The 23,638-nt window shown below is 48.0% G+C and overlaps 1 long non-coding RNA gene across 1 annotated transcript in view; it reads left to right on the forward strand.

Annotated features, from left to right (window-relative positions):
• The window catches only part of LOC102148711 (uncharacterized), a 67,136-nt gene that overhangs the window by 31,445 nt on the left and 12,053 nt on the right, over nt 1-23,638 (forward strand). The window contains exon 3 of the long non-coding RNA XR_011428940.1: nt 23,527-23,617. This is a non-coding gene — a long non-coding RNA (uncharacterized lncRNA). The remainder of the gene's footprint in view (nt 1-23,526; nt 23,618-23,638) is intronic.

The raw sequence follows: 23,638 nt of genomic DNA on the forward strand, positions 1-23,638 counted from the left end.
CTGAAGTCGCCCACTATAACCAGTAGGTGTGGGACGTAACTAATACTCACCGTATTCCTCGCTACTGTCAACGTTCGACAGGAAAGAAAATCTCTCTTAATTGGCCATTCCATTTTTTAATTGGTTGAAGATGTAAGAAAAGCTGTTAGATGAGCTGTTGGGAAGAGCTCTAGTTAAGCTCTGCCTGGAACTAAGTCACTGCAGACTGAATCACAGGGGCAAAGCTCAGTCTTGGCCTTTGAGTCTTGAGCCTTCCGAGATCAGTGCATTTCATCAGAGCTTTCCTTGGGGTGCAGGAAAGTGGCAGTCCGGACTCTCTTCTCTGGGGGGCTCCCATGGCTGTGGGGTGCAGCGACCTGCTCAGGCAGTGACTCAGATTGGCAGGGGGGGCCGAGGAGCACACAGCAGCACCAGCAGCTGATGTTGACAAAGCCCCAGCTCCTGCCTTTGACGTTTCTGCCTAATCTGTGCCTGCCTGTCTGCCCCCTGGGTGGCCTTCCTCTTGATACCAAAGCAACACTGGACCGACTCTGAGCTGGCTGAGAGGGCGCTGCCCTCCTCTGCCTTCCTAGAACTACCGTCTCCCACCCTCACGTTCGCTGTGGCCGCACTGTGCACCTCCTCCTGGGGCTCCTCTCTGAGGAACTCTCTCTCGTCCTCATTCAGAGGGAGAAGCTGTGCAACCCTACTTTCTCTCTCCAGCCCTAGAGCGTCCTCACGCTACCCACAAACCCCTCAGCCAGCTTCCTCCGTCTCTCCCAGATCCCTCCGCCATTCCCTCCACTCTAGCCCACTCTCTGCGCCTCCCTGGCCGTGCTCGGCTTCCCGCGCTCTTCTCTCCACAGGGTCTCTCTTCCCCAAGCTTCCTAATGTCTCCAGGCTGCTTTTTGCCCATTTATGATACACCCTGATTTTCTATTACTTCTTTTCCTTCCATGTTCCCATAACACTTCATTCATGTTTCTAACATAGCGCTCGTCACAACATGTTGCCAATGACGTGTCCGGATCCTCCTGGTCCGGACTGAGGCCGCGTGGACCGCAGGGCCTGTCTTCACCATTGACTCCCCAGCTCCAAGCACAGCCCTGGCAGACATTAGGCTCTCCGTTTGTGGAAGGAATGAATATTTCTGTTATTTCAAATCTTCATTTGTTGATCAAATTTGCATTAATGTTTATTTTCCCTTGATTTCATCTGTGTCTAAAGATTCTGTTAACTTTTCATCTTGAAGTACTTTCAGACTTAAAGAAAGTTGTAAAAATAGTACCAAAAAATCCACACACTCTTCAACCCAATTCCCTTGTGTTAACATTTTATATAATCATAGTACAACGACTCGAACCAGGAAATAAACGTTGATATAATGCAGTTAACTGTTCTACAGATTTGATTCAAATTTTGTTAGTTGTCCTATTAATGACCTTTTTCTGAAGCAGGATGCAAATCCAGGACCACACCTGCTGCTGGGTCCTCATGGCCCCTTGGTCTCCTTTAATCTGGGACAGCTCCTCAGTCTTTCTCTGTTTTCCATGACCTTGAAATTCTTGAAGGATATTGACTGGCTAGTTATTTTGTAGAATGTTCTCCAAATTGGCTTGTGTAGTTTCCTCATGCTTATGTTCAGGTTTTGCATGTTTGCCAAAAACACGCTTCTCAGTGTGTTGTACTCAACGGGGCGTGGGGGTCTGCGTGTGCCACCACTGAGGAGGTTAATGAGGGTCACTTGGCTCAGGGGGTGCTGGCGCATGTCTCCAGTCTAAGGTGATTGTTTTTCCTTCGTAATTAATAAGTATCTCGTAGGAATATGTGAATATTCTGGTTCTCATTGTACTGTTCACTGACTTTAGCTTCCTTTGATGATTCTGGACTTCAGAGATTATTATTGTGGTGTTTTCCAAATGACAGTTTTCTATTTCCAAGATTTTAAAAGGGGGCTGGGAAATGATTTGCCCATGGTGAGTCACCCAGGGCCAGCCCCAGGAGGGGCTGTGAAGCATTCTCCAGTGAGGCCTGAGCACTTCACGTAGCATCTTTCCCTGTCACCCCAGCCCCCAAATCTCCTATTTGTGGATACAAATAGGCTGTTCTGAAGGCTGGTGGTGTTCCTGCTGAGGCACCAAGAAGGGCTCTCACCAGCAAATGGATCACAACTCAATTATTAATTCATACCCCTAAAGTACACTCTGTGGGGATTGATGCTCCAAGTCAAACGATCCTTGGCTCGCATTCTGAGAACCACTGTCTCAAAGGACAGCCGCACAGGCTAAGATCAGGGCAGCGTGTGATAAACCAAACCCTACCGTCTTTAGGGAAACACTTCCCAACCCCTCTGAACTGTGTCATGAAGTTGATGACCTTGGGAATCTTCTCGAAAGCCTTCAGGCAGAGTTGCTGAGTTTGGGGGAGAGGTCGGAGGCTTTAGGAAATGAAGAAGTACTGAAACTGTGGCTCCTTCACAGAATGGCCTTCAGTGCCATTAGTCCCTGAAGTATAGAGTCTATTATCTAGAAAAATCTTCAGATCCTTAGACAGTATGTCTGAGAAGAAAAATCTTTCTTTTGTCACATTTGCAACGGTGAGTGTTCGGTATGACCACCTTTCAGTGAGTTACTCTCTGGTTACAGAGGTCAAAGTTGTGCAAGGGTACAGGCTTCATGGGGCTACAGAGAGGCCGCCAGGACTCCTCAGGGTAAACAAGGACACTGGGATTTACGGTCAGGATTGAGATGAAGAAAAAGAAACAATGGCTGCCTTGGGCCCTGGGGTCGTTAGGTTGCTGAGGAGAGTGGAGATCTCTGTTGAAGCAGAAACAGTCAGAGACACAGCCAGTCTCTGGAGTTCGTTTCCAGTTGGAGAGGGAGCCTGTCAATGAACCCTCCCCCCACCCCAACCCGGGATCGAAAAGGGGAGCAAACAAGCCCAGAGGCAGAGGGTGGCTGGGACACACGACACTTGGGGGACCCATCGCCCCTGGCTTCTCTGTGCGGGAGCACTGTTGGCTGCAGCTAAGGACAGTGTGTGTCATCTGGAACCTGTGGGCACGTGCTGGGGGCCGGTGGCAGGACTGGGAATCAGGTACTGCCGTGGGCGAAGCCAGGCCTGTGGTTGTCCTCCACAGCGGGGACGGCCCAGGGAGGCAGAGGTTACACCCACGAAGAAATTAAAAGCAAGAGTTTTCCTTCTTTTATGGAAATCCTGAATATTGATCATAATATCTTTCAAAATCTATAAGAAAAAAATCTTCCCTTGAGTGGGAACAGGGAGATTTTTACGTAAAAGGGCAGTTCCAAGTGACCGTTTCAGAACCCTCTCAGAATGCACTCTAAGCCTCCCTGAGGCCGCTCAGAGGTCGTCCGACCCGACACTCCTGGAGCTACAGGCTGGTGGCAGTCTCTGTGACTTGCGCATGCTTCTGGGCAGCGGCTGAAGAAGCCGTTTCTGGAGAGATCTGTCCAAAGGGAGGGCCCTGCTAGGAATGAAGACTCCTTTCTCTGGTTTCTCCATGGCATCTCTGGGACAAAGTTCTCATTTCACAGCTCTGAGGTCCAAGCTGACAAGGGCCACCTTAGGGCTTGGCTTCCCTCAGCTGGGTTTTCTGGAGGAGTGGCTTTGGGGACACTTAGACATACCCATCACTGTTGGGCATTGGGAACTTGAAATGACCAGGACACAGATGGTGTCCTCAGCTGGCACCAGTCCTGGGGGAGGAGGCCCCTCAGGTCCCACCCCGTATTCTCTGACCTGCAGACCAGGAGCCTCAGTGCGACCCAGAGGCCCTGTCCTGGAGCCTTGACTGGCGAGATGCTCACAGTGCTGTGGGGGTGCTGTGCTCAGGACCCCTGGGGACCCTGTCGGTCAGTATCTCTGTAGACCCGGCCTCGCTCTGCGACTGAGAGGCCTGGGCTAGAGAGAGGGGCAGTGACCAGGCCCCCGTCAAGGCTGTTCTTAATAGCCGTATTAATATGATTGTTTCCTCTGTAGGAACCATTACGCAATCCCAAAGGGTCCATCCTCTTTGGGGATGCCCTGGGGACACACTGAGAAGGGAAGATAGGGCAAGGTCACCTTTCACTGAATGTTGTTCACTCAGTCATTCATTCATTCAATGAATCATGCTGTCGTTCGGTGAGTATTTATGGGGTGCCTAGTAAACGGCAGGTGCTTGCTGGGTGGCAGCAATGACAGTGGTGACCAAGACAGACGAGGTCCCTGACCTTGGGGAGCTTTTCAATAAGATACATGCTAGTGTTGTGTGTAAGTGTTAGAGGGAAGTAAGGTAGGTGAATGGCTTTAGCCAGGGGAAGGGCCATACTGAGAGGCGGGCTCCAGCCCACGTGTGGGGACCTGAGGCTTGAGAATTCCAGGCAACGGCAGCAGCTCACGTGAAGGCACTGGGTTAGGACCACTTCAAGAACAGAAAGAAGGCCGGTGGGCAGAGCTCAGAGAGCGTCTGTGGGGCGGGCCAGGTGGCGGGGCTGGGACGGCAGATCCAGGCAGGGTCGGAGAGGCAGGCAGAGGCCGCCGTGGAGGGCCTTGCAGGCCGTGGCAAGGAGTTGTGATTTTGTTCTTACGGTGTCATAAAGCTCATCTTCCCGAGAGGGCGCGGTTTCATTGGAGTCCAAAGGAGCAGCAGGGTGGCACGTCCCCGCCAGACAACGCGCCTCGCTGCCTTCATCAGTTTGTACATTCAAATTCTGTGTAAGAGTTAGCCTTTCAAAGGTTTCAAAGTTGTGGCAGAGGAAAGATAGCCAGACTCTTTCACTGCCTCGTAAGGAGGTGGAGTTTATTTACGTGCTCTTGAGTCCGGCTGGTCCTGTGACTTCTTTACCCGGAGGACATGGCGGGAGTGGCGCTGCGTCAGCCTGTGAGAGCACCACAGCTCCCACTGTCCTCTTGACAGGTGGGCTCTTGGCGCCTTAGCTGCCACCTAAGAGGTCCTCCCACCGTGTGAGGAGACCATGTGGCTGAGGCCACGGGACCGGCCCAAGAGGAGGCCCGCGGCACCGACGTCCGCCCCCGTCGGGTGTCTCAGCCAAACCCCTGCCTCTGAGTCATCCTAAGGGACAGGATGAGGCCATCCTGGGCATTCTGTCTCCAGCAGACATCACGTGGGGCAGAGGCGAGCCCCTCCTACTTGCCTTGTCGTCGACCTCAGAATTGTGTTCAGAATAAAATGCTGCTTTTATTCCACCATGTTCTCCAGCAGTTTGTTACACAGAGATAGAAAACTGAAGCAGAGGTTTAATCAGAGTTTCAAAACCACTCCTCCAAGCAAAATCCATGGCTTTCCAAAGAACTCAGAGAGCTTCCGCATCACAGCCGGGGGACAGTGGAGGACAGTGGGCAGGGCAAGCACTTCGGAGCGAGACAGTCCTGGGGTCGAGTCGTGATAGAACTCTGACTCTTAGATTTCTGTTTCTAAAATGCAGACAACAACACACCCCTTCGAGGGTTAATGTGAGACTTCAAGGCAGACACCCTGTGTTAAGACACACAGGGCTGTAACGAACGGTAACCATTGCGGGTCGTTGGCACCCTTCCTGGCGGGGCTCGCACAGGGCGCCTGGGCTGGAAGCCCGCCTGCTGTGGCCAGTGCCCTGTCACTGCCAGCCCCGAGTGAGGTCACAGTGAAGGCGGCAGCGGGAGTGGGCAGGGTGCCCAGGCTTGCTGCTGGGTTTTCTAACGTGTTAATGTGTTACGTGATCACAGCATTTCTTAACACTGACTTAGTATTGAGAACACTTTTATTTTCCAGCCTCCTTCAGCCCCTCTGACAGTCAAAGCGTAAGGGCCACTGCAGCTTCGACACCTCTCTAACACCTGCTCATCCACCACCTTCCTTTTTTTGTTTTAGCAGAGAGAACTTCAGGAAACACACAACCTTAGGTTAGAGTATTGGGCAGGCTGCGGTATCTAGACTAACATTGCTAGATAACGTTGGTCAATTTTCATTCTATTTATTTTTTTGCCCATTACTAGTTTCCTTTTTCTTTTTTTGACCTTGACATAAAGATTTCCTTGAAAATAAATGAAGAACAGTGAGTCAGCTTAACGTGGAATATTAGACAGGAAACTGTACAAGTGGTGTGAGACGCAGCAGAGACCACGGTGAAGGCACACGGACGACTGACGCGAATACTCTCCACGGACTGTCCCCCAGACTTGGCCTCTGGCCCTGCTTTGGGTTGTCACAGTCAAGAAGAGCCGACAAACCCATCGTGTGGCTGTCCTTTCCCTCAGCTCCTCTGAGGCCCATGCACACCACAGTCCCGCTGAACACAGAGGGTCAGCCTGGGATCTCAGGAGAGGACGACAGCGTCACAGCTGATGCTCCCACACAGGGCTCCGGCATTTGGGCAACGGCCTCTTGGTTTCTGAGCCCTTTTTGGAGCCACAGTGGCCCATGAGCCACTGCACCTGCCAGGGTGGTTCTGGCGGCTCAGCTCTCTCTGACCACCCCGCTGTCTGCAGCGCTTGCCTGCCTAATGTGCTCAGCGCTTTCAGCCATTCTGTGATAGCCTCAAAGGGCACAGAGAGGACAGCTTTGCTGAAAATGTGCATCTGCAGCAAAGGGCCGTGGAAAGCGGAGAGAGGAAAAGGACAAAAAAATCAAACTGGTTTTGGAACAGAAGAGGGAAGGAGGGCCTAGAAATTGGAATGAAGAGCCTGGTGAAAAGAAGCAGGAGAAGAGAGAGGGCGACGGCTCTGCTCAGTGTTTGGAGCTGAGCGGGGAGAAATGACGAGAACAAGGATGGGAGATCTTCAAATGAAGGGCAGCTTAAAAACTAGAAATAGTAATGTCATTCTGAGCACAGCATCAAAACCAACCACAGAGTAGCGAATGTGACTGTAGCATTTTCTCAGTGACACACTGTGTCGATGGCTCCCTTATTCTCCCAGGTTTTCTGCTATCCTACCACCTGCTCAGTGAGGCCTTCCAGGATCACACCATTTAAAACAGTACTTCCCTCTCTCTCGAGCTCCAATCCACTGTGCTTTTCCTCACCACACTTACCGCTACGTGGAGCTCTGTTGGGTTGTTTATTCATTGTTTTTCTCTCCCCAATAGAGAGAAACTGCACGCGAGTAGGGCCTTCGCCTGTCACTTTGTATCCCCAGCTCCCCTGGCACAGGGGAGGCACCCAGTAAATAGAAGTTGGATCACTGATCATCAGGGAAATGCAAATCAAAACTGCAATGAGACGTCACCTTACACCTGTCAGAATGGCTATAATTACCAAGATGAGAAATATCAAATGTTGGAGAGGATGTGGAGAAAAGGGAACCCTCAAACACTGCTGGTCATTTATTTGCAAATGTGCAAACTGGTGCAGCCACTATGGGAAACAGTATGGAGATTCCTCAAAAAATTAGAAATACCATACGCTCCAGTTATCCCACTATTGGGTATTTATCCAAAGAATTTGAAGTCAACAATTCAAAGAGACTTATGCACCCCTATGTTCACTGCAGCATTATTCACAATAGCCAAGACATGGAAGCAACCCAAGTGCCCATCGACTGATGAGTGGATAAAGAAGATGTGGTACATTTACATAATGGAATGCTACTCAGCCATAAAAGAAACGAAATCGTCTCATCTGCACCAACATGGACAGACCTTGAGGGTATAATGCTAAGGAAAATAAGCCAGATAGAGAAAGACAGATACTGTATGATCTCACTCACATGTAAAAGATAAACAAACACATGGACAAAGAGAACAGAATAGTGGTAACCAGAGGGAGGGAGTGGGAGGAGGACGAAAGGGGTAGAGGAGCACATGTGTGTGGTGACAGATGAAAACTAGACTACTGGTGGTGAGCACGATGCAGTCTATACAGAAACTGATAAATGGTGATGTACACCTGAAACTTCATAGTGTTATAAACCAATATGACCTCAATACAATAATTTTAAAAAATAAAAATAAAAGCAAATGTTGGGAATGAATTCAACCGATTAAGGTTTATGAAGCCCTTAATATGTGCAAGACAATACCAGGAATAAAAGATGAGTCAGATTTGAATTTTGCCCTTGAGATACCAACGAGGATAACAATCGCTGCCAGTTTCAGAGGGCGTCCTACGTGCTAGGTACTTTGTCCGCGCTGTGGTATTTTATTTTTGGTAACTGAGGGTGATGTTTAATGTGAACATATTTCACAACATGTATTAGAGACACTGATCCCTCAGTTTCACGGACTGGCACTCAGTGATAGCCAATAGTGTTGCCAAACTCTGAGATCCAGGAAACAGCAAAGCCAAAATGTCAGTGACGGTGTGGCCGGCTCCAATGCACATGCTCCTAATCCCACGACAGGAGTCCTATGCCCCACTTGTCAATATGTATTGAGCACCTACTGTGTTCACAGAAATAAAATGATCTCCACCGTCAGAGAACTGTGGGTCTCCTGGGAGACTGAGGACTTTGGGTCCAGACAGCCCTGGGCTGGCAGGCCAGCCTCTTCTCTCGCCTGCACTTTAGCTCTAACAGATGGGAAGTCCAAAGTCCACGTAAACAGAAGCAAGCGAGAAGAGGGGGTGGAGACCTGGGCAAGCAGGCGGCCCGAAGCACGATTACAGGAGTCGAGGGAACCAGCAGAGCGTCTGGTCCCTGGATGGCTTGCTGCTCTCCACGGGGCCATCTCCTTGCTCACCCTCTCTAGTGGCCTTGTCCTGGGAGTCTGGCTCCAGGGGTGGCAGCAGGCCGAGTTCTCTAGCTGAGGATCTCACTGGCCCAGAAGCACAATTCAAATTTTCTTCTCAGATGCTGGCTGATGCAAACAATATCGCCACAGTCAAAGGACAGGAGGGGCCTGCTCTTCTCACGCCTGCAGCGTTGTGCAAATGTGCGTTTGCCCCCTCCGTCTCCCAGCCCTCCTCACAGCTCACGGTCAGCAAAAGAAACGTGCCGCTTCCAGTCTTAATTCCTCTCTTCTGGGCCAGTGGTCTTAGCATCACGTTTTCAAGTTTGTGGTTACAAGCAGGAGACAGCCCCCTGACTCAGGTCCAGCTTGACCCGCGCAGCATCAGCAACAGCAACAACAATGAACTTGTTTTAGGTCAAACCATTGAGAGCCCAGCTTGGTCTGCGGCAGCAGCTCCTGTTAATTCCTGGACCGACGTGTCTCCCGAGAGCGCTCTGCACTTCTGCTCAGTCTGTAGTGGTCACTGCTAATAGTATCTGTCATGGTCTTTCAGTATTAACAGTATTTGACTTAAACTTCCACGGGCTTGGCTGACGACACCATTCTATCCTGGAGTTGCTTTGAGAAAGTAGTGATGACAGAGTTAGAGCTGTGCTTCTGTCTCCCGTTGAGGTGGCACACAACTGTTCATGGGGCCGCCCCGTGGCCGAGTGGTTAGGTTCCCGTGCTCCGCTGCGGCGGCCCAGGGTTTCACGGGTTCGAATCCTGGGCGCGGACACGGCATCGCTCGTCAGACCACATTGAGGCAGCGTCCCACATGCCACAACTAGAAGGACCTGTAACTAAGATATACAACTATATACCAGGGGGGATTTGGGGAGATAAAGCAGAAAAAAAAGAAAAAAAAAGATTGGCAACAGTTATTAGCTCAGGTGCCCATCTTTAAGAAAAAAAAAAAAGGGGAACTGTTCAGTGGCTTCCTGAGATAGACCCGGAGGTTCTAGATACCACCTGCGTAAGCAGATACGTTTGTATTTACCCTGCCGGGTAAGTACCAGCCTCCTGGAGTTACAAGGGGAGGATGCGGCTGAGGGCAGTCAGTTAACTTGCCTGCGGTCACGTGGTGACTGAGCGGTGGAGCAAGGATCTCTGACTCTGAAGCTCACCCCACAGTGCCCTGCGGCGCTGACGGATTAGTTGCCCCTATTTAGTTCACAATGGGAGATAGTCTGCAAAAGGAGAATCCTGAGTGTTAACCTCAAGGAGAGTAGAGGACAGAGGAGATCATTAGGTGAACCAAGGTAACTTAGTCAAAAGGCAATATTAAAAAGCATCCGTGTGTGTTGAGGATTTTAGGCCAGTTAATTTTAAACTGCAGATAAGAAGCAGGCTCCGAGGAGCAGAGTTTGCTTGCCTTGGAGAGATATTTGCATTTGTGAAGGAAATCTCCATGCCTCCCCCTCTGCACCAGGAGGAAGGGGGGATGGCCTTATCTCTGGAAACTCTTAAAGGGGAAGGCAAGGATTTAAGTTGGTTACTGTCTGGCAACCTCATGTAACTGATTTAGGGTGGTGGCTTCTGGCCTTTACTTATCCGATTTGATTCTTATCTAAAAGTTGTGGGACCACCCAATGGCCAGACCCCACCTGCACTGATACCATTTTAACTTTTTTACATGTTCTTTTCTTTGTCTTGTAAAGAGATGGCTCACATACCTATGCCTTAAATTTAGCCTTACTCTGCACCCATGTTCGCTGCAGTAGCGGGGGCAGCAGCAGCTCCTCCTGCCCGTGGGTCCTGTCCCCATGCTATTCCACACTGTTCCCTAAATAAAAGAGCACGACTGCCAGATCTTGAGAGTCCAAGAAATCTTTCTTTCGACTCCTCGGCTCACCGACCCCGCATCAATGTGAATGAAACAGATTTAAGTACTGCAGGCACCCAGACAAGGGGAGAGATAGAGACCTGAGTGTCTGGGAGCACAAGGCTTCCCAGAGCTTAGAGAGCTGAGGGAGGCCAAAGGGGAGCCAGACAAGATAAGGAGCGAGAGGAGGAAGGAAGGTTGTACACTAGGGAGAGAACCCTTGCAGGGCCTGGAAGGGGAACCAGCCTACGGCACTCAGAGGACAGAGAGAAGACCAATCCAGCTGCGTGGAGATGAGTGGGGTGGAGGTCATGGTGATGCGGGGTCGGTGAGCCGAGGAGTTGAAAGAAAGATTTCTTAGACTCTTAAGATCTGGCAGTAGTGCTCTTTTATTTAGAGAATAGTATAGAATAGCATGGGGACAGGACCCATGGGCAGTCAGAGCTTCTGCTGCCGCCGCTTCTGCTGCCCCTGCTGGCTGCCCCGAGTTGAGGGTTAGGGCTAAATTTAAGGCATAGGTATGTGAGTCATCTCTGTACAAGACAAAGGAAAGAACATGAAAAAGAAGTTAAAATGGCATCAGTGCAGGTGGGGTCTGGTCATTGGGTGATCCCATGACTTTTAGACAAGAATCAAATCGGATTAAGTAAAGGTTAGAAAGGTTAGACGCCACCACCCTAAACCAGTTACATGAGATTGCCAGACAGCAACCAAGTTAAGTTCTTGCCTTCTCCATTAAGAATTTCTAGGGATAAGGTCATCTCTCTTCTTCTTCCTGGTACAGAGAGGGAGGCACCTTTTACAGATAGAGATTTACCTTACAAATGTAAGTGTGTCCCAACAAGGGCAAGTTCCACTCCCCAGAGCCTCCTTCCCTGTCCCAGTTTATCAAAAGCAATCAGCCCCAAACAATCCCGATGCCAAAGAGACATATCTTGGGGTGGCCAATTTCAGGTCCCTACAAGCTCATCCCCCCCCTTCCTTCACAAATGCAAATGTCTCTCGAAAGGGCAAGCAAAATTCCAGTCCTCGGAGCCTGCTTCTCATCTGTAGTTTTAAAAGTAACCAGCCTAAAATCCTCATCAATGGGACAAGTGGCCATGGAAGGCCTGGCTGAGGAGTTTGGACTTGACCCTGAGGCAGGACAGAGTCACGGAAACGAAAAGGAAAGGATCAGTTGCTGAGAAAGGGGATAATCTAAGAAAGGTTTTAGAATGTTGCATTTTCTTTAAAATGGAATCGACATGCGGGCAGTTAAAGGTGTGGGAATTGACTCAGGACCGATGAAGATCTAGAATGTCCGTCCACTTAGGAGACAGCCCGCGGCTGCAGTTTCTTCTTCTTCCTGATTATCTGGCCACCCCTTCAATAACTTCCCGTCTCCTAACTTTGAGTGAGAAACGCAGTGACGTCCTGTTTTGATCCTGTGGACTGGCGATCAGAGAGCTGTCCTCTGGCTCCTTATTCTAAGTCACGTCCCCTCTCTGGCCTCCCTTACTTCACTGGCAAAACCGTGGTGTTGGACCAGACAACCTCCAATGGTCACCATGGTGACTACGGGCTCTGGGGTCCCACTTTTTATTAAGCCATTCTGTTTCCTTTTTTTAAAATTATTTTTATTTCTGGGGCTGGCCCCGTGGCTGAGTGGTTAAGTTCACTCACTTCACTGCAGGCGGCTCAGTGTTTCATTGGTTTGAATCCTGGGCGCGGACATGGCACTGCTCATCAAACCACGCTGAGGCAGCGTCCCACATGCCACAACTAGAAGGACCCACAACAAAGAATATACAACTATGTACTGGGGGGCTTTGGGGAGAAAAAGGAAAAAAATAAAATCTTAAAAAAATAAAAATAACAAATAAATAAAAATAAAAAAATAAAATTATTTTTATTTCTACTTATTTATCAATCTTTCTCTCTTTCCCCACTTCATCATCTCTTCCCTTCAGTTGTTTTTTTCTTTTCCCCAAAGCCCCCCAGTATGTAGCTGTATATTTTAGTTTTGAGTCCTTCTAGTTGTGGCATGTGGATGCCGCCCCAGCATGGCCTGACGAGTGGCGCTGTGTCCACGCCCAGGATCCAAACCAGCCAAACCCTGGGCTGCCGAAGTGGAGCACACGAACTTAACCACTCGGCTACGGGGCCGGCCCCTGTTCCCTTTTTTCCCTTGTAGGATGCCTTGGGATATGTGATCAGTTTTGTGTGTGTGTGTGTGTGTGAGTTTTTTGGTTAGGAGGGAACATAAGCCACATGACCGTCTTTTCGTGTGGCCTGACTATCTGTTCTTGTGTTTCTGCCAAAGCCTCACGTCTCAGGGATGTGTTCTCTTCAGCCGCGGCAGATGAGGCTCAGATTTGGAGGACCCCCGCAGACATAAACATTCGAACGTCCCCTCTTTGAATACACACTGAAATATTTATGCATGAAATGATAGCATACATGGAAAGTGGGTAAGTTACAGAGGAAACCAGATCGACCACAACCTGACCATTGTTGAAGCTGGGTGATGATACGTGAGGCTTCATTAAACTATCCTGACTACTTTTGTATGTGGTTAAAATTTTTCCATAATAAAAAGCTAAATAAGAAATATACACACTTCTTTGTTTCGTGTTGCGGCATCCAGGAAGCCAAACTGTTGAGTATCCACAAAGCAGTATCCCAAAGCAATCTTGAGACGTGAGAAAACAGTAAAGTGGATGCAACAGAATAATGTAGTATACACGGCGGCGTCTCTCTGAGCACACTAGCCTAGGATGCCCTGCTGACAAGGGAGTCTCTCTTCATTGCAAGCTGTTATTTTCCTAGTTGCCTGAAGACTCGACCTTCCGCCTCTCCTTTCCCCTCCATCTCTCAGCTTGTAAGTTAACCTTCTCCCGTGGGCAGAGAGGGCTGCTCTTTCAGGAACCAGAAAGGAAGGATGACAGAGCCCTCCAAAGCAGTGGTTTTCTTTCTTTCTTTTGTGCCACAACTCAGAGTAAGAAATAGACTTTTTATCATCACATACAAACACAACTGACACATAAGTTTCACAAAATAACACCCTTTACTCAGTGAGGTATGTTCTCATATTTTCTGTTCTTGTTCTATTCTAGGCTAGTCTATTCCAATATTTTAAAAGGCTATTGTGATCCACTAAATTGATTTTGGGATCACTAATGGGTTGCAGCCTGCAGCTTAAAAAAAGTATGGTTAATGAAAAGATACACTGGGCGGGAAACTTAACATATAAAATATCTGGCAAGGGGGTGAAGTCTCAGGCAGTTGGATCTCATTTGTATCTGACAGTGGAAAAGGCCTCCACACTTTCTCTAAGTGGGTGGAAGGTCAGATCCACAGTGCTAGCCAAAGATTGACTCAAGTATTAAATTTCAGCAGATGTTAACTGATGTGCCTATCAGCAGGGAGAAATCCCAAGTCACAGGCTCAAGATGGGACTGTGGTTGCAGTGGGCTCAGCCACATACCATTTTGTAGTTTCATGGTGGTAAAGAAGGGAGCGGCCCTGTTGTTCACGCCCCACCACGGCTGTTGCTCAGTGGAGGCACCAGACGATGGTGTGAGGCCAGGCAGACCTGAGGTGCGACACCATAAACTCCTGATTGTGATTTAGAAAGATCACCTAACCTTCCTGAGTCTAAGTTTTTCTCATCAGAACAAGGATAATACTATATAAAATGAGATAAAATATAGCATCCAGACAGAACCTGACCTGAGGGCAAACCCTCAAGGAATGTCCTCAATCTCTTCTTCTACTAACACAGAGGCCATAGGAAGTTTCCTTCAAAGACTGCTCACTCTGGTGCTCTGTATGACACATCTGTCACCTCCACTTGGCCCAGAGGTTTGCTGGCCAAGAAAGGCAGAACTCACAAATAGAAATAAGCACAAAGTGCCAACTAACCAAGAGAGCAGCCACATTTCCAGGCTGTCACCTAGGGAACATCGCTCACCAGCTTTAGGACTCCAGTCGCTCAGTCACGAAGTGGAGACAGGGGAAATGCTACGTACTTCCAAAACTCTTGGCTTGTATTTGTTAAACACATTCTGCTTCCTGGACCCAGACTCAGACCCATTGAATCATAAGCGTCCCAAGCCAATGCCCAGTAATTCAGCAAGTCCTTTCAAGTCTGCTTCCTAAATCTCTCTTCGAGCCGTCTCATTGCTTCTCCGCGCTGCCCCACCTCTACACCTGTCGGCTGGACTCCTGGCTTCCAGTTGTGCTCCTTCTCCATGCAGTCTCCACTCTGCAGCCAGGGAGATGGTTTTACAATGCAAAAGTGACACAGAGACTTTATGCAGAACTTCCAGTGACTTCTCTATGCCCTTGGAACAAAGTCCAAACCCCTGACATGTCTGTCCCCAAGGCTCATCTTGATCTGGGTAGTAGCAACCTTTGCACCTTCCTTTTTGAGCACCTGCCCCAGCCTCGTACTGCCAATTGAGAGGCGGCAGGGACAGTGTCTCTCCTGCTATTGATCTTGGCCAACGCCCAGCACACGGCCTGGTGCACCCCAGGCACTGAGAGAAAGAGCAGTTATTGAGCACCAACTCAACCTTTTCCCTGAAATTATAGTAAGTGACCTATTTCTGGACACAATAACTTCCACATCCTATTGCAAACTGTCTCTTAAAGTCTCTATTGTATTTTCTGCTGGTTGGTTAGGGAATAAATCAATTGTATTATAGTTTCCATCATTTTATATTTCGCTACAAAGATGGTGTCAAGGATTTTTTTGGAGTTTGGAGAACAAATATAGTTTTGGTGCCTTTCCCACACTCCTCTAAATACTCTGCGTGAACACTCTCAGTTACTCGTTATTTCTAAAGCCTAGTCTTGCACAGACACAATGGCCGAAGGTTCCCTTTAGCAGGAAGAATGTCATGCCTTATGGTTTTTACACGCGTGTAAGCGTTTAAGTATTTAAGTGCTTTGTGCTCTGATTAGAGGTGTCTGTGTGTGAAGTGCTCTTGAACAAAAGTTGCGGGTGGTCAAATGCACTTTAATTGAATAATGTTCCATAATTAAGGCAAAACCACTTCACCTAAACAATTAGCGTGAAGTGGTAACAGCAGCGGAGTTAACAGATTTGCTTTTATTTCATCTGTGCTACTGGCGTTACGGAACAACAGAACTCTGGTGACTGCTGTCCTGCAGAACCTCAGCTCAGCAGTTTCGGCTCCAGGCCGTGCTAGGGCCCACCGCCCAGCTGCCTTCCTAAGGACGCGTCAAAGGCCGCGCTCACCGGGTCGAGTTCCCCCGACGGTTTATTCATAAGATTGAAGAAGCATTCAAAATGGAGAGTTCTGAGGAGAATGTGGGCAGTTTCCCCGAGAATAGTGGTGCATACTGGAAGAGATCTCATTCACAGATTTTTCTAGAATAGTGATTTCCAAGTCACTGCTGATTCAGGATGCTCCCAAGTCGTTGGTGTGGCAGCTACAGGTGAGACCAGCTAGCCTGGGCATCAGTGTAGGCAAAGGAATGGTTGGTTGTTAGTTAGTGAAGCAGGTAACAGAAAACAGATTTACAATGGCTTAAAGAACACTTTTCCCACATAACTATCCAGAAGTAGGGAATTATTTGCATTGGTTCAGTAGGTCAAAGATTTAGTCTGGGCGCTCTGGCACTTTCTCTTCTGGGTCTGCTGTCCTGAGTTTATTGGTTTCCTCCTTGGACCTGTCACCTGATGGTCACAAGCTACAGTTTCAGCCATGCATCAGCATTCCAGGTAACAAAAAAGGGAGAGGATACAGGCAAGCCACTGCATCCCCGTCATCAAGAGAACACAAAGCTTTCCCACACTCTCCTACCCGCAGGCGTCTGCTTGGCTGGAACTGGGTCACACGGCCTGCGGGCTCCAGGGAGGCTGGGATACTGGGGGACAAGACTGTCGTATTTTCCCTAAACCCATTCCTATCAGGACAAATCCCTCCTTTTAGAAAACAAATATTTTGTAACACTACTTTATCCTGAAAAGCAATGAAGATCATATAACCCAACTATATCCATATTTTCAGAGTAATGCCCTAACTATAACATAAAAATAAGAAATAAGAGGCAGGTAGTTTAAAATAAAATATTATGCATTTCAGTGCATAATTGCCTCAGTGTGCCTCCACTAGAAGACACTGTCATAGTCAGATGTTGCACCTATTTATAAGAAATGGTTGAGAAAAAAAAGAAAGAAGATCAGAAGATATTCCACACAAGGACGGGAAGGTGAAAGAGCAGAGGTTCAAGTGCTCACTAGAATACAAACCAGTGTAAGTATAAGTAGTAACAAACCAGACTTGTTTGCATATGACAAAAGAAAGAGGGAGAAAAACCTTAACAGTCCAGACAAATTACAGCCTATGGAAGTGGAAGCGGTGAGGACTGTGACATTCTCTCAGTAAGCTGAGCCTTATTGCTAAATGCAGCGTCAGAATAATTCTTTCTTTACTACATGGGACAGGGAACGAAGTGCCATAGAAAACCCATTTACTATTTATAGAGTGACGTCTCAAAGACACATCAAGATAGACGCTTAGCCTTGAGGACCTGAAAATCCCTTGGAGGCCTTGTGTTTCAATAAGCAATGGACTAGAAGGTGTTTTAGAAAAAATAATAATAAAAAGGGCTGTAGAGAAGGTGTTTGGTGCAATTCTGGCAAGAGGATCAAAATAAGCTTGAAAAACAATAGGCAACCCCAAAATAAATAAATGTCGTTATTCTCACAATAATCCTATCATTACGCTAAAGAAAAAAAATTTTAAATACGGATGACAAACACGAAATTATTTTGAAAACAATTTTTAATTATGAATTTAATTCAAATACTTGTGTTTCATGCCTCTCCCTTTATTTAATAACAGTTGAGTCTAAGTCTTTTAACGGAGACTCAGATCCCCTCAATCCCACGCTCACACGTGACAGCTGCCTTGTTGGGGTGTGGCACTGTCAACTCAGACGGAGGAGTGATGCCTGGCAGTGATGCTATTTTCTGTAATTTGAACAGCTCCTGGTAAATTTCAAAACATAGCACAAACAACAAAGCATAGCACAATCTTTCTTAAATTTACGCAATAGCTGCATTCTTGGAAAATTTTAGTGTTTGTTAAAGCTGTGACACAAATATTTTGTGCTTATATACAAAATGGAGTTAGATTGTTGGGTGCAGATGACACAGTTTTCTCTCCATGAATTTCCGGTGGGCTTAGAGCATACACAGGGCTGGGCTTTGTGCTACACAACTCTCCCACACACGCAGGGCACCCAGCACCCCCTGCTCTCTGGCACCCTTCAATCATTCAGACATTTACAAGCCCCTCCACACACACACACACATTCCAAAGCACCTCCTGGTGTGGTTAACAGCCTTCCCAGAGAACCACCAGCTTAGGTGAATCATGGCCACCTTGGGTTGCCCACAATGGCCCCAGGAACAAAAACACTGTTCTGGAGGCAAGGAGGAAGGGGGACAGACACTGCGGGCCAATGATGATGTCATGTCTGCCACAGGGAGTGAGTGGAAGGGAACTCAAGCAGGTCCCTTCTAAAACCCCTTATCCTGGAGAAGGAGAGGCTGCAGGGATGAGCGTCCACAGGGAAGGCGAAGGCGGCGATCGGAGGACCTGAGGTAAGGTGTGACAGCTCAGTCCCGCCCGTGCCAGAGCCCTGTACCGTGAGAAGGCGTCTGCGGCTCCCAGCAACGGCAGATGGTGTCTCCAAATGTGAGGCGGGTTCCCAGGGAGGGCGGTGGTGGCCAGGGCAGGGTAAGATGCCCCATGGACCTTGGGCTGCCCAACAAACTCGGAAAAGGAAGTGCAGCATGGGGCTGGACTGCTCCAAAGCTGCCTCCAGCTGTCGAGTGCACTGACTTCCCACTTGCAACCAGACTTCTCACGTGGGAAAGCAGAACCACAGACAATCTCGTCATTCCCCTCACTAGGACTGCGGGGTTAATGAGCCACACAGCTGCTGTTGGAATCTGTCTCACCTCCCAACACTGGGCACACAGGAACAGCCCCTCTTTGTGGAGAAAAACCACCTCACATACTGAAATATCTTTTTTAAGACGAAAGAGGGGGTTGGCCTGAAAAATCAGAGCAAAACTGTTCCCTTCTGGAAGTATCGCCTCATGCCCATTATGAAGCCGTAAACCACCTCTAATTTGTATCCTCAGAGTCAAGGGTGCATTGCCCCCAAGACGTGGGAGCAGTCAGACAGAAAAGGGGAGCACTGGGGCAGGAAGAGTGATGACAGGTAGAAGACACAGCCGCCACGTCTGGACATGCGTGGAGGCAGATGGACATGGTTGATGCTAAACCAGGGCCAGAAGACATGGAGACATTTCCCCACAGTTGAAGAGAGAGAAAAATGACACCAAGAGGTGAGAAACCACGAGGCAGAAGTCCAGGAGATCTACACATATAAAATAGAAACTTCCAGAATGAGCAAACAGCAGATGCAGCAATTAAATCTGAGTGCAAAGTCACTGTTCTTTTCTTTATACTTTTTGCTTTGCTTTCTTTTCCTTCAAATTTTCATTGAATGTGCCACTTATAAACTCAGAAAACTATAAAAGCACACAATTAAGACAAGAGAATCTGTTAAGAGGCCCTATTGTCTTCATCTTTCAGAAGAGAAGGTCTTACAGAGCCAGAGGGGATCCCAGGCTGAAGGCCAGAAATGATCAGGTGTGACCCGTTTCACCCAAAGGGGAACACGAGCTCCGAGAGAAAGGTCTTCGCTTGTTCATGTTTGCTCCCAGCTTCCCTTGGCCTCTGGGGAAGGCAGACCTGGTTCCCTGCCTGTGGTGCCCCCAGCAGCCTTCCACTCAGTCCAGTACAACCTCCCTTATCTCATTGACTGGGGCTCCCAGCTGGAGGGGATCCAACCTCGTAATGTTTAATTCTAGAGCCTCTTGCACAGCCAGAGCTAGGGTCTGGAGTCTGGGGCTGTGAGCTTGATAGCGAACCTGAAGTGAGTTCGCTCACCCCTTGCGCAGCAAGCCAATCTTTGACTCCGGGAAGAAAGTAGGACTTTACTATTGCACAGCGCTGAGCAAGGACAAAGGGCAGTGTGGGGACCTGGAAACGGCCACCCCAAGATATGTCTCTTTGGCATGAGGATTATTTGAGGCTGGTTTCTTTGCAGACAGGAAAGCAACTGAAAAGTAGAACTTGCTTACCCTTTTGTTAAGAGACAATTACATTGTAAAGGAAATCTCCATCTGTAAAGATATCCCCCTCTCTACCAGGAAGAAGGGCAGATGACCTTATCTCTAGAAACTCTTAATCAATAACAAAGGCAAGGACTTAAATCTGCATTTTATTGTGCTTGTCTGGTAACCTCCTGTAACTACTTCCCTCCCCCTCCCAACATTGGCATTTCTTTAAGGATTAAGCATCTTTCCTTAGGCTAGGAACTGATTGCTGCGCTCACCTGTGACCGCCCAGCTCCAGACAATTGACTTGCCTCCTGCTATGCCCTCCGAGATAGCAGACCCACTGTGGGAGGGACATTTCAATCATATGTGAAACGTCCTGTTTGGGGGTATATAACCACTCTGTATACCTCACTTCTTCAGTGCCCTTTCTTCCTTCAGGAAGAAATTCCCCGGGCTGTGGTCCTCATAAAGCTTTGTTTAATTTTCTCTTGCTATTCTGTCTCATGTGAATTTAATTTGTTCTCCGGCCAGATGAACCCACATTAGGTAGAGGAAAAGTCTTCCTCCCCTACAGCAGCTAAGGCTGAAATCCCAAACTCCCTGGAAAGCTGAAAGAAAGGGTTTTTATTTGGGGTTTTAGGTAGGGGGAGCATATGGCCTTGCTGGTCGGAGCTTTCCCACCAGCCTGTCTTTGGCCTTGAGACAACTTGCAGAGAGGAGGGAGCCTGTGACCTTGGCTGGTCAGCAGCTTTTGCACCAGCCTGTATCTCTTTGTGGGGAAGAGATAGTGAATGCAGGTGCTTGTCCTTGGCCATTTGTCTCCAGGGAGGATAGTGGATTCTGGAGCCAGGAAACCAGGGAGTAAGCAGGAATAAGTTCTTTGGTTTTAACTTCATGTATGCTGGGTTTGATGTAGGGAAATTGATAGCAGGGCTGGTATCAAGCTCATATGGCTGACGGGGAAAAGTTTGGAGGTCTGATATCTGGATGAGTCTGTGACTTTTATGCAGTGGAAGCTCCAGACATTCTGTCTCAGGGAAGCCCTGGCCTCAGTGGCTGGTCCTCAGGTATTCAGGTTGCAAGATAGGGCCTCAAAGCAACTCTCACAACTGGACAACAGCGTGAATCACTTGTTCTGTTGGCAGTGTGTAGGTGAAAGGAAGAGTCACTTACCGAATGGATTTTCCAGTGGTCCACAGTGTTCTTTTAAGTAGAGGTCCATCTACTGATGAATGGATAGCCAGAATGTGGTATATCCATAAAATGGAATATTATTCAGCAAGAGAAAGAAATGAAGTACTGATACATGCTACAGTATTCGTTGGACCTTGAAAACATGCTAATTGAAAGAATCCATTCACAAAGGACCACATATGGTATGGTTCCATTTGTTTGAAATGTCCAAAATAGGCAAATCTATAGAGTCAGAAAATAGATTAGTAGTTGCCTCCGGATGCTGGTGGGGTGGGGAGATGGAGTGATGGCTAAGAGGTAGGGGTTGTCTTTTTAGGCTAATGAACTGTTCTAAAATTGACTGTGATGGGGGGTGCATAACTGTGTGAATACACAAAAAGCCCTTGAATGGTACCCTTTAAATGGTTGAGTCATATGGTATATGATTATATCTCAATAAAGCTGTTAATAAAAAGGAGCTACAGGCTGTCACCCTTCTCTGGGCACGTGCTTACTTGAGAACGTTGCTGTCATCTCCCCTCCATGATGCTCAGAGTCCTGGATCGTGCTTCTGCTCTTGACGCCTCACTTGTGTTGCCCTATTTAGAATCTCCTGTTTTTATTGAGCTCAGCTTTTCAACTGACTCTCAACTGTGCTTGCTCTTAATTTTGGCAGGTCTGCCAACCTTGGGTGAGAAACCCCTGTTGCTTCTCCAGCCCCCTGGAGCCTCATCAGCAGCCTCACCCATGATCTTACATCACAGATGGGGACTTCAGCAGAGACAGACTGGCAACTCTCTTCGTTAATGGCTTTTCCTTAGAATAGCTAAAGGAGCTAGGTTATTTATCATCACTGCCACCACCTTCTGCGCATACTGTCCTTTCCCAAGCAGCTTTCCACTCACTGTTGTAGTTGTTTTTTACAGCAATCCAGTGAAGTGGACAGACTGAGTATTGTCATCCTTGATTTACAGATGAGGAAACCGAGCCCAAAGTGGTCAGCTGACTTGCTCCAGGTCACACACTGGATCACACAACTCAGACCCTCTGATTCCGGCTCCACTGTTCTTTCCACTGATGCAGGACTCTACCACACGAAATTCTTCAGCATGAATCCTTTACTCTAAATAAATTAGTTTCTTTGATCTCTGCTCTGCACATGTACTGAGCAATTACTATGTAGCAGACACTGCCAGGTGCTGGAGAAACATTTGGGAAAAAGACACGGTCTCAGCACAACAGACTCTCAGAGGCGGTTGACATGCCACCTGCTTCTCTTTCTTCAATGTTACCACAGGTGCCTGCCACATCCCTCACTACTACCCACACATGGCATGACTTCTGTCTCCTCTCCACCAGCTCAGTGACCACTTCACCTCAAAGGCTCCCTCCCTAGGACAGCACACCTTCCTGATAATACACAATCTTCAGGGATCTTTCTCTGCTTTCCTTTAGTGTTCCTTACAGTTTTTAAGTGGAGGCTGAAAAAGGGAAAATAAATTATCCTTTAAGTTCAAAAGGGCTCAGAGCAGAGACGTGCAAAGTCACTTTAGAGATAGATAGTGGCTCCCAGATAGCCAGACTGCTGATGACTTAATCAAATGTCCTAAAGAAAGAAAGTGTCATTAAGAGGGAATTGGTTGGCCATGGAAATTAGAAGAAGAAGAGTGGCTGAAGCAAATATTACTAGCGCCCACTCAAACACTACCCAGGGAAGTGAGTGCCCAGTCAATGTTGGGGACAGGAAGATCTATTGTAGAGATCGTCCAATGGGCCATCCAAATCTGCTGGGACCAAGCCCCCGACTCCTTTAATCCTGCCCCTTGCTCTGACTCTAGACAGATCAGATGACCACTAGCTAAACTGGCTTCCCTCGCCTGCAGGAAAGAATGGGCTGCTCGGGCTGATGTGTGCATCTAGCCCAACTGACTGCTCTATTTCTCACTGGAAATTACTAAGTGAGTATGTGGCTTTGTACGTCAGCCTTTTATGACCATGAGTCAGCCTTCAGTCAAATCTGGGGCCCTCTCAAGACTGAGTGTCTGACCAGCCAAGGCCAAAGGCAGGACTCTGGACCACTATAAATGGCCAAGGAAAATGGTACCTCAAGCAGCTGAGTGAGTGACATGCCTACTTCCTTCAAACCCCTAAACTTAATGACAAATGCTGGTTGGTAGATGCATTATCCCAGGGGGAAGGTTTGAAGTAAAATCTTTACCCTTGCTTGCCAAAGGCCTAAGCACCTCTGTAATTTTAGTTGTTGTTATTGATTTTGCTTGCTATTGTTTCAGTAAAGCCAAACCATCGAGGCTATGACATTTGACAAGGATGGAAAGGATGATCATTTAAGCAAACACGCATTTGAAAATATATTTAGTCGGGCCGGCCCTGTGGCCGAGTGGTTAAGTTCGTGCTCTCCGCTGCAGGTGGCCCAGTGTTTCATCAGTTCGGATCCTGGGCGGGGACATGGGACTGCTCATCCAGCCATGCTGAGGTGGCATCCCACATGCCACAGCTAGAAGGACCCACAACTAAGAATATACAACTATGTACTGGGGGGCTTTGGGGAGAAAAAGGAAAAATATATATATATATATTTAGTCATAACCATATTTGGTGGGCAATGTCTTTACTCAATATTTGATGTTATTTTCAACAACTGGCCTTCCTGAATCCATTTTAAAGCTCCAATTTCGCAACTTCAGCAAGAGACCATCTGCAGAAGTGGGCTGTCCACCGTCTCTGTTTCGCTGGCGTACGGTTCGCCTGTGCAAGGGTAGGAAAGTTTTTTGTTTTT

Source organism: Equus caballus, chromosome 19 (assembly GCF_041296265.1).
Source record: "Equus caballus isolate H_3958 breed thoroughbred chromosome 19, TB-T2T, whole genome shotgun sequence".
NCBI lineage: Eukaryota > Metazoa > Chordata > Mammalia > Perissodactyla > Equidae > Equus > Equus caballus.